The following is a 14,657-nucleotide window of genomic DNA, read 5'->3' on the forward strand; positions in this document are numbered from 1 at the left end:
GTGAAGGATGAAACCATTAAGCACGACCACTAAGCTCTGTCAGCCTCAACCTTGAATGAATACATATGAGCATATTTATAGTACACCCAAATTATTCTTTTCGAAAAAGATAAGTTTTAACAAAAGATATGAATAAAAGATATTTATTAAAAATAAGTTTTCCAAAAATATATCTTTTTGCTAAGAATATATTCTGTCAATAATAATAAGATATATTTGCTATAAAATCACATTTTATTTAAAACTTATACTTTCCAAATATATTAACTTATCTTTTTCAAAAGATATACTTATCATAAAATCATATTTTATTCCAAACTTATATTTTCCAAATATTCTAGCTTATCTTTTTTAAAGATACACTTTTAATAAAATCAGATTTTATTCTTAACTTATTTTTGCTTAAAATACTTTCCAAAAATAACTTATCTTTTTCCAAAAGGGATTTATTAGAAAATAAATATCTTTATTCTGTAAAACCAAATCCCTAAAATATATGCACGTATTAGGTAAATATTTATATCATTAAACCGTCCTTTAACGACGTGGAGACTTAAGTTCCGATTAGGTTCTGGAACTCTGACTGACAAGTCAGTAACTCTAATTTCATTGACTATCATGAGTTCACCTTGGTTCTTTAGACTTGTTTCAGACTAACTTGTATGTCCAACATACTTACATGAATCCTAGAGCAATATACTTCAATATCTTCGTCTTCATGTTGTTTCTTTGAAACTCTTGTTCTGGAATCTTGTAGTATTGTTGTATTCTAAATCTTGGGGCAACGTTCCACTTCTGGAACCGCAGGCCAAATTCCTAACTGGAACTTGTTGTCTTCAACGCAGGCCAAGCCAACTCCTTAACTTGCTGTCTTCAAGTTCCTGTTAGGGAACTTAGATAGTTTTTGTTAGAGAACTAAGTTCCTGTTAGGGAACTCTTCATGTACTGTAAGGGAACATGGAACTCTTCATGTACTTGTTAGGGAACATGGAACTCTTCATGTACCTGTTAGGGAACATGCTCCGGCTTTCGTGGGAAAGCCTGTCGAAAGTTCCTTCTAGATCTTGTTAGAGAATACCTTCAGGTTCCTTCGTGATTTGGTTCTCATGGGAGAACCTACTTTAGGTTCATTCATTCTCTCTTGTTCCTCTTGAAGTATTCTACGTTCCAACCCATTAACTTCACCTAAGTCAGTTCCTGTCTTGACATAAACACTTAAGAGAAACATTAGATTGAAGTTTGTTTGTCATAAACAAATTTCAAGTGAGAGAACTAATTAAACTTAAAGCTTATGTAAATACTTCTACACATATACCACTCATGTATGCATAGTGTACTTACCTCATGAAGCTAACATATGAAAACACCTATTTACATAGTTACCTACATGGTTCTTTAGCAATCATCATGCTTATCAACCAGGACACTCATCATTGTTCTTGTTTCTCTATTGCTTACTTGACATCGCTCAGGTTCCTTGTATCCTCTTCCAAGAATAACTTGTTCTTTCTACGCACAACTTAACAAACACGTTAGATAGATATTCATCATTAGTTTACAATCATCAAAACCTAATTACTCAACACAAATTAATTGGAAAAAAATTATTTCAAAAACACATCGATTTGCTAGTTAGTAAGCAAACATGCTTATACCAAGACATATTTTGTCACACAAAATGAGGCGTTTAAGATATAACGTTACATTTCACCTCAAATTGGATTATTAAGGACAAAAATATTCACCAACAACTTAATCGATCAATAATATCGACACGTAAATTCAAACATTAATTATTTTTTTTTATTTTTTTTTTATTTTTTCAAATGATGTTTAACGTAGATATCTCCATCAAATTGAAGACAACACCTAAAAAACTTAACTAATCACTTTTCTCTACTAGATAATAGAGTCACACAAGATTGATATTTGCTCATAACAATGTGCAACCGCAAACTCTTTTTTTTTTTTTTTTGAAAAAACGTTAGCCGGACAATATTATTAAATCAAACCAATCTTAACCAAAGTTATAAAACTTTGGGGAAATTGTCTGGCCATACAAAAGTTGCAACCGCAATCTTAATAATTAATTTTGGATATATTTTCAGCAATAAGCTAAATTTTGAAAATACTTTTATTTAATTAAATCATTTGACTTACAAGTTACAACACACTTTTTTTTAAACCACTTACAACACAATTAAATGTACCTATTATTAATTAATTGTATTTAAATATTATTATAAACTTAAAATAACCACCCACCCCCACTACATTGAAGCCCTCACATTCATCCACCGCCAACCATGAAACAGACCACCTCCCTCACCCTTGACCCTATTATTCCTCCTTGCCGACGACCAACCACCTTTTTTCCCACAACCCCTTTATCAACCCCTTCATAAACGCCACCTGAGATCCACCCAAACCGACATCAAACAACCCATTTGTAAATTCTTATTTACCTTATAATATTCATATTTTCATGCTAATTTTGCTATCCAACATCAATAGTACAAGTTTAGAAACCATCATAACGGTAACACTTCTCAGATGTTTTACCATTTATATGTTTTACCATCAACTCACTTCACCAATTCACCAACAATCACATACCCATTATATCTTCTCAGATGTTTTTAATTACTATAATTATAGAGAACTCGTCTTCTAAAATATCTACAACAACTAACTTATTTAAATTCACAAACCCTTTTCAAGTTGAAAATCACATATTATGTAACCACGACTAAGAATTTCAGGGAAAATATTCAACAACAGACATCTTTTTCATATTTTTACATTTTGTGATATTTATGTCTGTACTATACCACAAGTCCACGACTAAGAATTTGATATGAATTTTGTTATTAAAACATTCATTTTTAATAATAATATAATACAAATAATACTAAACAATAATTTTTTATACTAAAATAACATAAATGATGAATTACAAAATATTTTCATAACAATTTCAATACTACAACAATACATCTGGTCTTCGTCGTCTCTTTCGCTCGCTAACCTGCAGTAGTTTGCTTTTGATTTTAGCTTCCATTGTTTTCGACCATCGTATGGACCATCACTCTCTGATTTCGCAAACTATTATTTCATACTCTTAACCACATCAGTCTCGAAATACGCCGACCATTGACCCTTCCTTTCCTCTCAACCATCTTGCTCACCTTAAAGCCACCGTCGTCGACCCTTAGCTTAGAGCCACTGTTGTCGACCCTCGGCGTAAAGCCACCATCGTCATTCCTCACCTTAAAGCCACCAAGAAGCCCTCACCTTTAAGCCACCGTCGTCGGCCCTCCACGAAGTCTTCTAGGAAATCCTCCAACATCATTCACCGCCAAAAGTACAATTAAATTCAAATTTCCAATTCAAAATTCAAAATTTTTCATTCGTAAATTTTCAAAGAGAAATTTCAAAGCTATTCAAGTGGGACTAAGTGGGCCAACTTCTTTCAGCCAATAAAAATCTTTGTTTATGTGGGGTACACATAGACTATGTCTATGTGTTCCCTTTTCGCCAAAAGACACTTGGCTTTTATTCATAGGGGTTAGGGAGTTCATAACTCAAAATCGGAACAATACAACTAGGAAAATTCGAAGGCCAAATAAAACTACTAATTCCCCATGTTAAGCACTAAGCTAACTCATTCATGAGCAACTTTATTACACTCACTATGAATTCGACGATACGTACTCTAAATAGCCACAGAATACTAGTAAATCATTAAACCATTGGTCATTGGAGATGCGAGTGCTCTTAATTGATGAACATACACAAGTGGCTTCATAACCTTAAAATATAATCCCTCCATAGTTTATCACCAATGAATATTATGCAACGATATAATAAGAGAGCATGTCATCAATGTGAATAACACGCAAGTTAACAACTACACCGTACAGAAATAATATTTTATAAATTACTTCCATAATAAATCAATAAATTATTACTCACTATTTAATTATAATGTCACAACTATTTGACCATTGTCCCCATCATCCATCATTTTTTTAAACACACCATATTGTTCATATAACAAGTTTACAACATTGGAAAATTTCAGGTTGGGCATATTCTGCTCTCCATTCGCGACGGTCACTAGCAATTAGCAAAGTAGCCATATAGGCATACACAACATCAAGGTTTGGTTCTTCTTATTTATTTCTCATAATTTATTTTGTGCTATTTTTATCATAAATTTGATTTTTTAATAATAATTTCATATTGTTTACAATTTAAATCCATCAAGTAGACTTGTAAAACCTTTAAAAGAAAAAAAAAGAGCAGACTTGTAAAAATAGATTTCTATTAATCCTATGTCTACGATCAGTTTATTATTGTTTGAAATTAGATTAATAGATTATTGATGTGAAGAAAAAAAATTTTAGTGACGTTTTGGTTAAAGATGGCTGGAATGAAAATTTAAAAGTTATTTCATGAGAAAATATGAAAGTTTACTTTTAAGCCATGGTCATGCTATGTACTCTTTTTCTTCTAATAAATTGTCAAGCGGACTCGGATTCGAAGGTCTGGTTGTTTAGGCGGATCGGACCTGGGTTACATGGACTCGGATTCGGACTCGAATTTAGGGTCCGATTGTTAATCGGGCCGGATTCGGATTTTGCAAGATCCGATCCGAGTCCGATCCATTGCCATTCCTAACCACAACCTGTCACCCGCACCACATGACACCCCTTGTCGTCTCCAAGAACAACTTATGCATGCTGCCTCCCACTCCATACGACACCACATGTCGCCTTCAAGAACACCTCTACTGCTTCCTACACCACACGACAACCACTTGCTGCCGCCCACGATGCTAAGCATTATCGTGCACCACCACATCTCTACCAAAACATTGCAAAGGATCCTATTGAACAAAAAAATGAAAAATTAATCGATAAAACAACAAAAGCGCAGTACAAAAAATTGAAAAAGGGTGAGACTAGGTCAAATTGAGTCTTCACTATGGACAAGACTAGATTAAATCGAGAGCACGCCATGGAGGGGCCTAGGTCAAATTCACTCTCTACCATGGAAGGTCCTAGGTCTATTTTAGTCTCCACCATGGGTAAGATTGAATTTGCTCTAATTTGTCCCATAGTGGAGATTAGACGGGATCTAGTCTCCCCCTAGTTTTTCAGAAAAAAATTGAAATAGAGACAAGAATTACCATGTTTTCGCTCAGTTATACATAATCTTCCGCCCTTTATAGGACTTGTGCAACCTCGTTACTTGGATTTTTGTGCTTTGGTAAATGGAGGTGGTGGTGGGACAGAGAAAGAATGTGTAAACCATAAAAATGGTGGTATGGTGGTGGTGTTGTAGTATTGTGGTGGAGAGACAATGTGGTGGTGGTGGTAGCAGTGTTGTGGTGGTGGTGCAGTGGCACTACATATGGTGGTGGTGGAAGACGTGGCAATAGCAAGAAAGGAGGGGACAAAGAGGTGGTGGTATAGGTAAAAAAAGTGACGGGCAATTTAAGAAAGTCCTTTTAAACTAGGGCGTTTTTGTGTAAAAGCAGGGCGGTAAATAACAATACCTAAAAAATAACTGCCACGTAGGATATGTAACCTACTACAGCAAGTCATAAGTAGCTGCAACCTAATAAAAGAAGATGGGAGCAAAAGTTTGTATTACTATTAGTTAATCTAAAAGTCGGCCTATTTTAAGCAGACTAGCCAAAGATTGTATTATTATATAGAATCAATTTTACCTAATTATATTAGAGATATCAATGGTCGAAGAAAGTATGAAGTTCTATTTTAGGTTGTGAGGAGAAAGAAACTATATGAACTAATATAACAAGTTAACAACAATTTGGATTATTTTTCTTAAATCAAATTACTGTCAGTAATATAATATTGCAGAAATGAAAAGAGTGTGTAATAAATAATAATTTCAGACAAAGAGAAATTCTTTTTTTTATTTTTTTATAGATCAATTTAGTTACGTAGGTTAGATAGAGATACATTTTTTTGCTTTTGACGTGATAAAGATACATAGTATATATAAATAGTAGAAACAATGAATATGTTAATACGTATTGCTTTTATATACTTTTAATGTTTACTTAATAATATTCAAATGTCTAGCCGCTTTCTTAAAATTAATTAGTATGTTACCTTAATGTTTGTTTTATGTTAGTTTGTCATGCCAAATTTTGACAAGTTGGTAATCACAAAATCTACTAGTATAGATATTCATCTGTGATTATCATTTTTTTATGGAAAAAGTTGTCCCACATCGAAATTTATATAGCTATACTTGGAGAATCAAGATATACTAAACAATATAAAGTTGTGAGAATCATGATATGATTGAAAAAGTGGTGATGCTAATCTCTATATAGATCAGTATAATCATGCTATCATGAATAAGCTCATTGATAGAAAGCTTTACAAATTACAATAAGTTTTGTAGAGAACTTGTCCCACATCGGTCATAAAAACCAAAGCTGGTAGGTAATTAAAGATGTTATAAATGAAATCGATAATAAAGAGATATGTGTTAGAGGTAAGTTGTTAAAAGAGGCTGTCTAAAGGGAGTCTTGAGATGCATGAACAAATGCATATCAAGGGATAATTCTGTAAATTTGCACGCTTTAGTGGAAATCCACCTCATTCCCCATTATGGTTTTCGTCAGCCCGTTTGTAGAATTATTCCGTATTTCTTGAAGTATTTGGGCAAAATGTACAGTTTGTCTTGTCTTTGTATTTCGTATTTGGTCACATGAAAATTGGTTAGTAAGGCCTCCACTCTCTCTCTTTCATTTGAGATGTACTGCTCTCTCTCTCTCTCCTCTATATGCATTCAAACTCTTTCTCTCTCTTCCAGCAAGTATTCTCTCTCAATTCCCTCTACCTTGACCATTTTTCTAAAGTATTCTCTCTATAATCCCTCTATCTCCATTGTCCTTACGGTTTGTGGAGAATTTAATTTTTGTTTCTGGGTTTGTCACTTGGAAAATTAAAGCACTCTAGGCGAGTTATCGTAAAGATTTTGACAAAAGTAAGTAAATTCTTCATAAATTTATAATTTTCCCCCAAATTAATCAAACAATTTTAGTATAAAAACTTTATTAAACTTAATTTCAATGTAATCGTTTGACCCAAATTGAGTTAAGGTTTATAAAATGCGAATGTATTAGGGTTTAAGGCGGGGGTTGTGCTGCATTTGTTATCCGAAATTAGTATTAGGGTCTAAGAGTTATATACAATTTGATGATTCTAACGCCACTTACAATTGTCCTCCAAAATTTTTAGGGTTACTATAATTGAATTTGTTCTTGTGTGCAATATGATTGTTAGGGTTTCTATAATTTGTGTAGCGGTGTATGATTATGAAAAAATAGTGTTTGTTTATAAGAATTATATACAATTTTATGTTTGTAAGGCCAATTTATAATTCCTCACTATTTTTGACTTAGGGTTTTTTAAATGGTAAGGTATTTCGGGGCTTGTGGTGTTATAAAAAAATCCCTGCAACTTTATTATTTATTAATGAAACATTGTTAGGTAACCTTAAGCTCTTTTGAGTTTGATTTAATTTAGCTTCTTCCAAAAATTTTTGATATAATTAATTTGAAAGGTGATTTAAGTTTGTTTGATGTAATTAGTGTGTTTCTTATTATGATATATTAAGCTTTTGAATATGTGAGAACAACTAGTGTGTTCCGTTGTTTTGGTTTTGGGGTGATGGAACCTGTGTGCAATATGTAAGTGAATAGCTAAATTTTGAAAAGATATGTCTTGGTTGTAGCTTGTCTTGGTTGACGCTTGTTTTGGGAAGTAAGAATGAAAATGGGGAATAATTAAGGGCAATTTTGTAGGGTGGATCATGGTCACTTCTTTTATTTTGAGTTGGGGAAAGTGTTCATTGTTTTTTACTGGTAAGCATTGGTAGTTCAAATTTGTACCTTTCATTGTATTTCCGAAATATAGATCTTGTTTGATCATAAAGTGAAGACAACCGAGTAGTCTAATTGACGGAGAATCAAATGCGGGTTGCCAATTTTGCTTATCTTTTATTTAGCTCCTTTTGTTGTTGGTTGATGAAATTAGAGGAATGAAATGTATTATTCGTCCTGTTTGCAGGATGCCATGGTTTACAAGGGATAGTGATCTATTGGTAATTTGGTGCTAAATTTTTTGTGGTCATTGAACCCCACTAATAGGGCACAATACCCAAACTTCTGTTGGTCCTTAGTGCTTGCTTTGGTTATATTTGTTATTTTTAGTCTAACTTTTAAACCGTGAATTTCTGTAAATTCCCCTTTTTGGTTATATTTGTTATTTATGCATCATTCCTATAGAAATTAATCACTATACTCACGTCATATCTAATAGTTTATTTTCATCTTGAGCAGGTTAATTACAATGATGCAGATTTAATCATGATATATAGTGGGCTTGATGATATAGCAAAGGCCAAAGACATTGCTAGAAAAGTCATCCAAGAGGTGACATAAAATATCTAAGAATTATTGGTTTGCTTATTAATATTCCATAAAATTAATAGGATTTTTTTTTTTTTTTTTGAAACAACCTCAGCCATTAATTAATTAAGGGACAAAATGTCCATGAGTACATAAGGAGAGACATCTTGGGGACAATGATTTTCCCAAGTTTGTTCAAAGCCGAAAGGGACTAATTTTGCTAGGTTCTGAGCAACGGTGTTTCCATCGCGCTTTACATGAGACCAACCAACAGACACGAATTCCGAACAAAGAGCAAGAATGTCGCCTAGAACAGCATCAACTTCTACTGACAGAGAGTTCTTTGACAGCTTCTCAATCACCAACTTGCAATCTGACTCCAGTAAAATATCAGAATAGCCATATATCTTTCCAATTTTCAGAGCAAACAACAGTGCTTTTGCTTCGGCAATTTCAGGAGACCAGTATGCTTGTGATCTTCTCGTAGTAGCCACTAGGACATGCCCCTCTTGGTTTCTGGATACCACCCCAAGGCCGACCCACCCTTCATTAGTGAGGAAGGCATCTGCATTAATTTTTATGACGTTTGCAGGAGGGGCACACCATTTATTTGGACTGGGAACAGAGCGAAGACCTGCTGCCCCATAGATCCGAGCTGCATAGCTCCCTTGTTCATCAACATAGAGCAACGCGTTAAATGGTCACGACATTTGGAGTTGTTCTATTTTGGAACACTTTGATATTTCTATCCCCCCATATGCACCAATATAGTTACATACCACGTTGCACAACTTTCGGATCAAGATTTTTCCAGCTTATCACAAGGTCACACATGGAGTTATACTGTCCCCAATTTGCCATTTCTGGGCATAGGAAGTCCTCCCAAAGCCCTTGCACTTGAATGCAGTCCACAAAAGCATGACACACTGATTCTGTCGCACCATTACATCAAGGGCAGGAGGTTTCATTTATGAGGTGCCGGTAGTGCAGTAGACTCTTCACAGGAAGAATATTAGAGCAGAGTCTCCAAAAAAAATGTCGTACTTTAGGAGTAACATTAGCCTTCCAAATTTCGATCCAAGCCTGATGGAAGAGGTCTAGGTCGCACCCTTTCCCAAGTAAATACGCAGACTTGACCGAGTAGTCACCCGACTTGGAAAAAGCCCAGATCAGCTCGTCATCTTGAGTTCATTCAGCCAGGGGAACTGCCAAGATACATTGCTTATCTGTGGTGTTAAAATGCTCATCGAGGAGGTCATATCTCCATTCCTTTGTTGCCTCATCAATAATATCACTCACATGCGTGATAACTGTGGATCCATTGCTTAAGATAAAGCGTCCCTCCGCATCGGCTACCCATGTATCATACCATACATTTATGCTATGACCATTTCCAACTTTCCATAGGACACCCTCCTTAATTATAGCCTTAGAAGCCCAAATACTACGCCAAGAGTAGCTCCCCGCCAACCCGAGATAAGACTCAAGAAAATCAGAGTGGGGGTAATACTTCGCTTTGAAAACACGTCCTAAGAGAGATGATGGGGCCTTTACCAGACGCCAGGCTTGCCTCCCTAAAAGAGCATCGTTGAAAACACCCAAGTCGTGAAATCCCATCCCCCCTAGGCATTTAAGGGTGCACATTGAGTCCCAATTTTTCCAGTGTATTTTCCTCTGTCCTTCCTTAGATCCCCACCAAAAGCGAGCCATAGCTGAATGAATTCTTTGAATAATCGACGTCGGGAACTTATACACACCCACCAAGTAGGTCAGAATGGCTTGAATGGCAGATTTCAGAAGGATTTCCTTTCCCGCTCTCGAGAGGAGCTTCTCCTTCCACCCCTGTACTTTCTTCCAAATTCTGTCAAGGACTGCCTCAAAAATAGCTTTCTTCGAATGGCCAATAATAGTCGGAATACCAAGATACTTTTCACGTCTGTCAACCTGTCGCATGTGTAATATCTCCATCAAACCTTCTCTCCGCTCAATAGGTACCCCTTTACTAAAAGAAACTTCCGACTTCTCATAATTAATTTTCTGTCCGTATGCTTTTTCATACTAGTTGAGTAATAATAGGATTTATTTAGTTATGTTGGAATATGTGTTGCAACATTCATCTAATGGATTAGCTGCACTGATTTTACTCTTATCATGGGAGATGTGTTTTCTCCTAAGCGAGTGCTTTTCTTTGTGTTGTACAATGATGTGTTTCAAATTCACTATTTTACAGTATGTTTGGATGAGATAATTTAATGGGAAAGAGAAAACGGAAAGTGGCCTAGTGAACGTACACATTTCATTTGTTTGAATATAATTTAGGATGGAGGAAAATTGATGAAATTGGAGGAATCATATATGTGTATATAGTTAAATTGGTACTGTCTATGAATTATTTCTTTCTTAGAGGTATGGTTTCTAATCTTTTATACAGTCATTGAAACAATTGGAAAGTATAATGTATAGAAGTATATAATATATTATTACACATAATGAAATAAAAATCCTAATATTATATTTGTCTTTATTGCAGGAATTCCACTGAATCTTCTGCTAAACTGTGAAACGAAAGAGTGGGATATCAAAGCATGTTACACTTGGGAATGACAACGGATTGGATTCGAGTCGGATGTGACTAAATCCGAATCCAATCCGTTAAGACTCGGATTTGAATCTGAGTCGAATTCGAGTTCGAATCCGACTCGTTATTTTCATATCTGAATCCAATCCGTTTATTTGGACCTCCAAAATGACCTGAATATTTTATTTTATTTTTTTGTAATGTGTGATATACCTATAATTTTTTGTATTGTCATACCGAATGAAGTATAAACATAACATATTTAAATTATGAACTAAGTTATATAATAAATTTTTGCTATAAAACAAGCAAGCAATTGTCCCAACTCCCAAGTTATAAAGCATATACTCATACTTTCGGACTTGGAGTCGAATCAGACTCGGTCAGACTTTGCATAGGGTCCAAGTTCGATCTGCCTTCCATTCAGATTCAGATCTAATTATCAGATTCGAATTCAGACTAATTTTAAATGGATTCGAATTGGATTTTTTTTCTTCGGATCGGATTCAAATCGAACTCGGATTGAATTCGTAGCGCGCCTCCGTACAGTGAACTTGGAAATGTTACAATAGAACATTGTTAGCATATATCTAGGTGGTACATTTTTTAAACCCAGTTTGACTAATGTCACTTTTAGTAGTAAACCTCTGAAACCTAGTTAATAATACTCCAAAAGTACCAAGTATTGTTGTATTCTAAATAATAGTTTTATTATTAACAATGTCAATGTCAGTGGTAACCTTTTGTATGTTAGTGGTACCCTTGGATAATAATGTTTTTTGTAATCCAACATTCATAATTGTTTATTGGGAAAATCTATCTAAAAATATACCTAATAGTTGTTTTTGGTTACAAGAATGGGGTATGCATGTAAAAATTAAATGGATTTGATTTGTAATGTATGGAGTCTAACGATGCAGTTATATTGTTTAAATGACTATATTGGGTTATTTGTAATTGGTTCATATATTTTTAAAATGCTCTAAACATCGGTTGAGCCTACTTGGTTTGTCTCATTGACAAGTTGAATGAATCGTAGTAACTTATTAAGTGTTATAGCATACACAATACTTAATTGAATATTAGAGTGTGCACGTTGTTGTTATTTGGAATAATAGGCATTTAATAAAGACCCTAATATATCTTTATTTTTTATTTATAGGAATTTACAGCTATGGTGGTACCCTAGTAGGTGCCAATGGTACCCTCGTAGATGCCAAGTGTACTTTTGTTTTACTCAAGTAACTCAATGATATCCGTGTTTCAGTTGCACTATACGATATTATAGTGGAACACCCTTTCAATGCGGAGTGGTACCATTGTGACATAAAAGGGTAGTCCTTAACTACCATTTGCTCTTGTATGTTGAATAAAAGTTGATTCAAATATAATATCAGTGGTACTCTTTTGTAAGTTAGTGATACCCTTCTGTGATTTAATGGTACCCTTTTGTAAGAAAAAGCTATAATGAGTAATAAAATGATATATTACATAAATTAATCGTGCCATTTATGAGAAATCAAATGATATATTACATAAATAAATCGTGACATTTATGAGTAAGTAAAAAATAGTGATTGAATAGTGAAAGAAGCGATCATGACATTTTTTTTACTCCCTCCGTGTTTAAATAATGAAATGTTTTGATTTTTTGTATTATTCTTCTAACACACTTTGACATATGTTTATAATTATACATAAGAATAAAATATAGTCATGTGAATACTTGTTGGAATCATCTAATTATTATAATTTTTACTTATTGATGATCAAAGATATTTTCAGTCATAGTTTTGCATTAGTATAAGTGTACACGGGTCACGTTTCACTGAAACATTGTATGATTCCACTTAACATTGTAGGGTTCCACTTAAACGTCATAGGGTTCCACTGAAACAAATAAGGGTATGACTCTATAGGGTGAATTGCAGGATTCCATTAAAACAATGAAGGGTTCCACTAAAATAATGAAGGGTTCCATTGAAACAATGAAGGGTCCAACTCATCGATTATGTTTGCAGGGTTATACTTGTACAATAAAGGATTCTACTAAAATAATGTAGGGTTACAATGAAACAATAAAGGCTCATGTATGATCAAGTTAATTACATATAGATAATTTACATAGCCTTCTTGAAGCTGCATTGAACATCATTAAGCTCACAGAATTGTCCCAAAAAAACCAAAGACAACCATGGACACTTTGTTTGTATCGTTGAAATCTGCTTGGTTCGTATCGTTGGAAAGTTGAATGAATCATAAATAAGTTGGGTTAACTCTAATATAATATAGTTCAATCGGTCTTTCATACAATGTAGTGTTATATGATTTAGAGTATTTAAGATAAATTCCATGTTTTTAAATTAATTGCTTAGGATATGGTGTTGTAATTGATTAAACAAGGATTAGAACAAGAACATAACCCAAGTAGCAGCAGCACATCATATTCAATCGGAACAAGGAAGATGACTGAATTCAAAGGGGAAATTATCAGACGCCGCAAAGCTGCCTGGTCGAGCTAGCATAGCCCAATTGGGCGCACAAGCGATACTGGGTTGGCTATAATCTTCCGCCCGATCGAGTAGTCACCACTCGATCGGGCGCGCGTCTGAGGTTGGTAGAATTGCTTCTGTCGTTCGATCGGGCGGGTACCGCCCGATTGGGCCCGTACGTGAATTTCTTGTTGACGCTGCTTTCCATTCGATCGGGCATTCACCGCCCAATCGGGCCCGATCTGTTTTTGGAAATCTAATGCCGACAATTTGACGGTTATTTGGTGGTTCTTGATTCTATAATTATATTGCTATATATATGTTGGAGGTTGTGAATGAAAAGTTACGAACAGTAACTCCATTTTTCATTCTCATCATTTTGCAAAAGTTTTTAATTAATTATCATCACAATTCCAAAGGCTTTTATACATTGTTTTGTAATCATCCTACTTGTGATTGCAATTGGTCTTCGTTGTATCTCCTAAGTAAATTTTTGTGAAACCCGGTTGTAGTATAGGGTCGGAATTATACTTTTGGGAAAGTGATTCCGTTTACGCCTCAAAGTTTTTCCATTCTAATTTGTTTGGTTTTCTTTGTGACCCTTGTAAACACAAAATCTCCAACAATCCAAAAGTATAATTCAACAAAGATGGCAAATGTTAAGGAATTGATGACCAACATACAGAAGTTGGACAAATTTGAGGGAGTTGATTTCCGAAGGTGGCAGAAGAAGATGCATTTCTTCTTGACTACAATTGGAGTGGCTTATGTTCTTGCTACTCCGAAGCCCGAGGAGAAGGATGAGGAAACTTTGGATGAAACAAGGAAACACAACAAGTGGGAGAATGACAAATACATTTGTTGTGGCCATATACTCAATGGTATGTCTAATGAACTCTTTGATATCTATCAGTTTAATGATTCTACTAAGTCTCTATGAGATGAATTAGAGGATAAATTTATGGCTGAAGATGCTTCTAGCAAGAAATTTCTTGTTAGTAAATTTAACAATTATAAGTTTGTTGAAATTAGGCCTATTATAGAACAATTTCATGAGATTCAAAGAGTATTAGGAAGTCTTAGACAACATAACATAGTTCTTGATGAGACCTTTGTAGTGTCATTTATA

At 34.5% G+C, this 14,657-nt stretch overlaps 1 long non-coding RNA gene across 1 annotated transcript; it reads left to right on the forward strand.

The window, feature by feature from the left end:
* Window positions 1-6,571: 6,571 nt before the first annotated feature.
* LOC145587016 (uncharacterized) lies at window positions 6,572-11,242 on the forward strand. Its single transcript, XR_014101113.1, has 3 exons — window positions 6,572-7,032; window positions 8,390-8,482; window positions 10,989-11,242. It is a non-coding gene; the product is annotated as an uncharacterized LOC145587016 (long non-coding RNA).
* Window positions 11,243-14,657: the final 3,415 nt, after the last annotated feature.

Source organism: Chenopodium album, chromosome 1 (genome assembly GCF_948465745.1).
Source record: "Chenopodium album chromosome 1, dcCheAlbu1.1, whole genome shotgun sequence".
NCBI lineage: Eukaryota > Viridiplantae > Streptophyta > Magnoliopsida > Caryophyllales > Amaranthaceae > Chenopodium > Chenopodium album.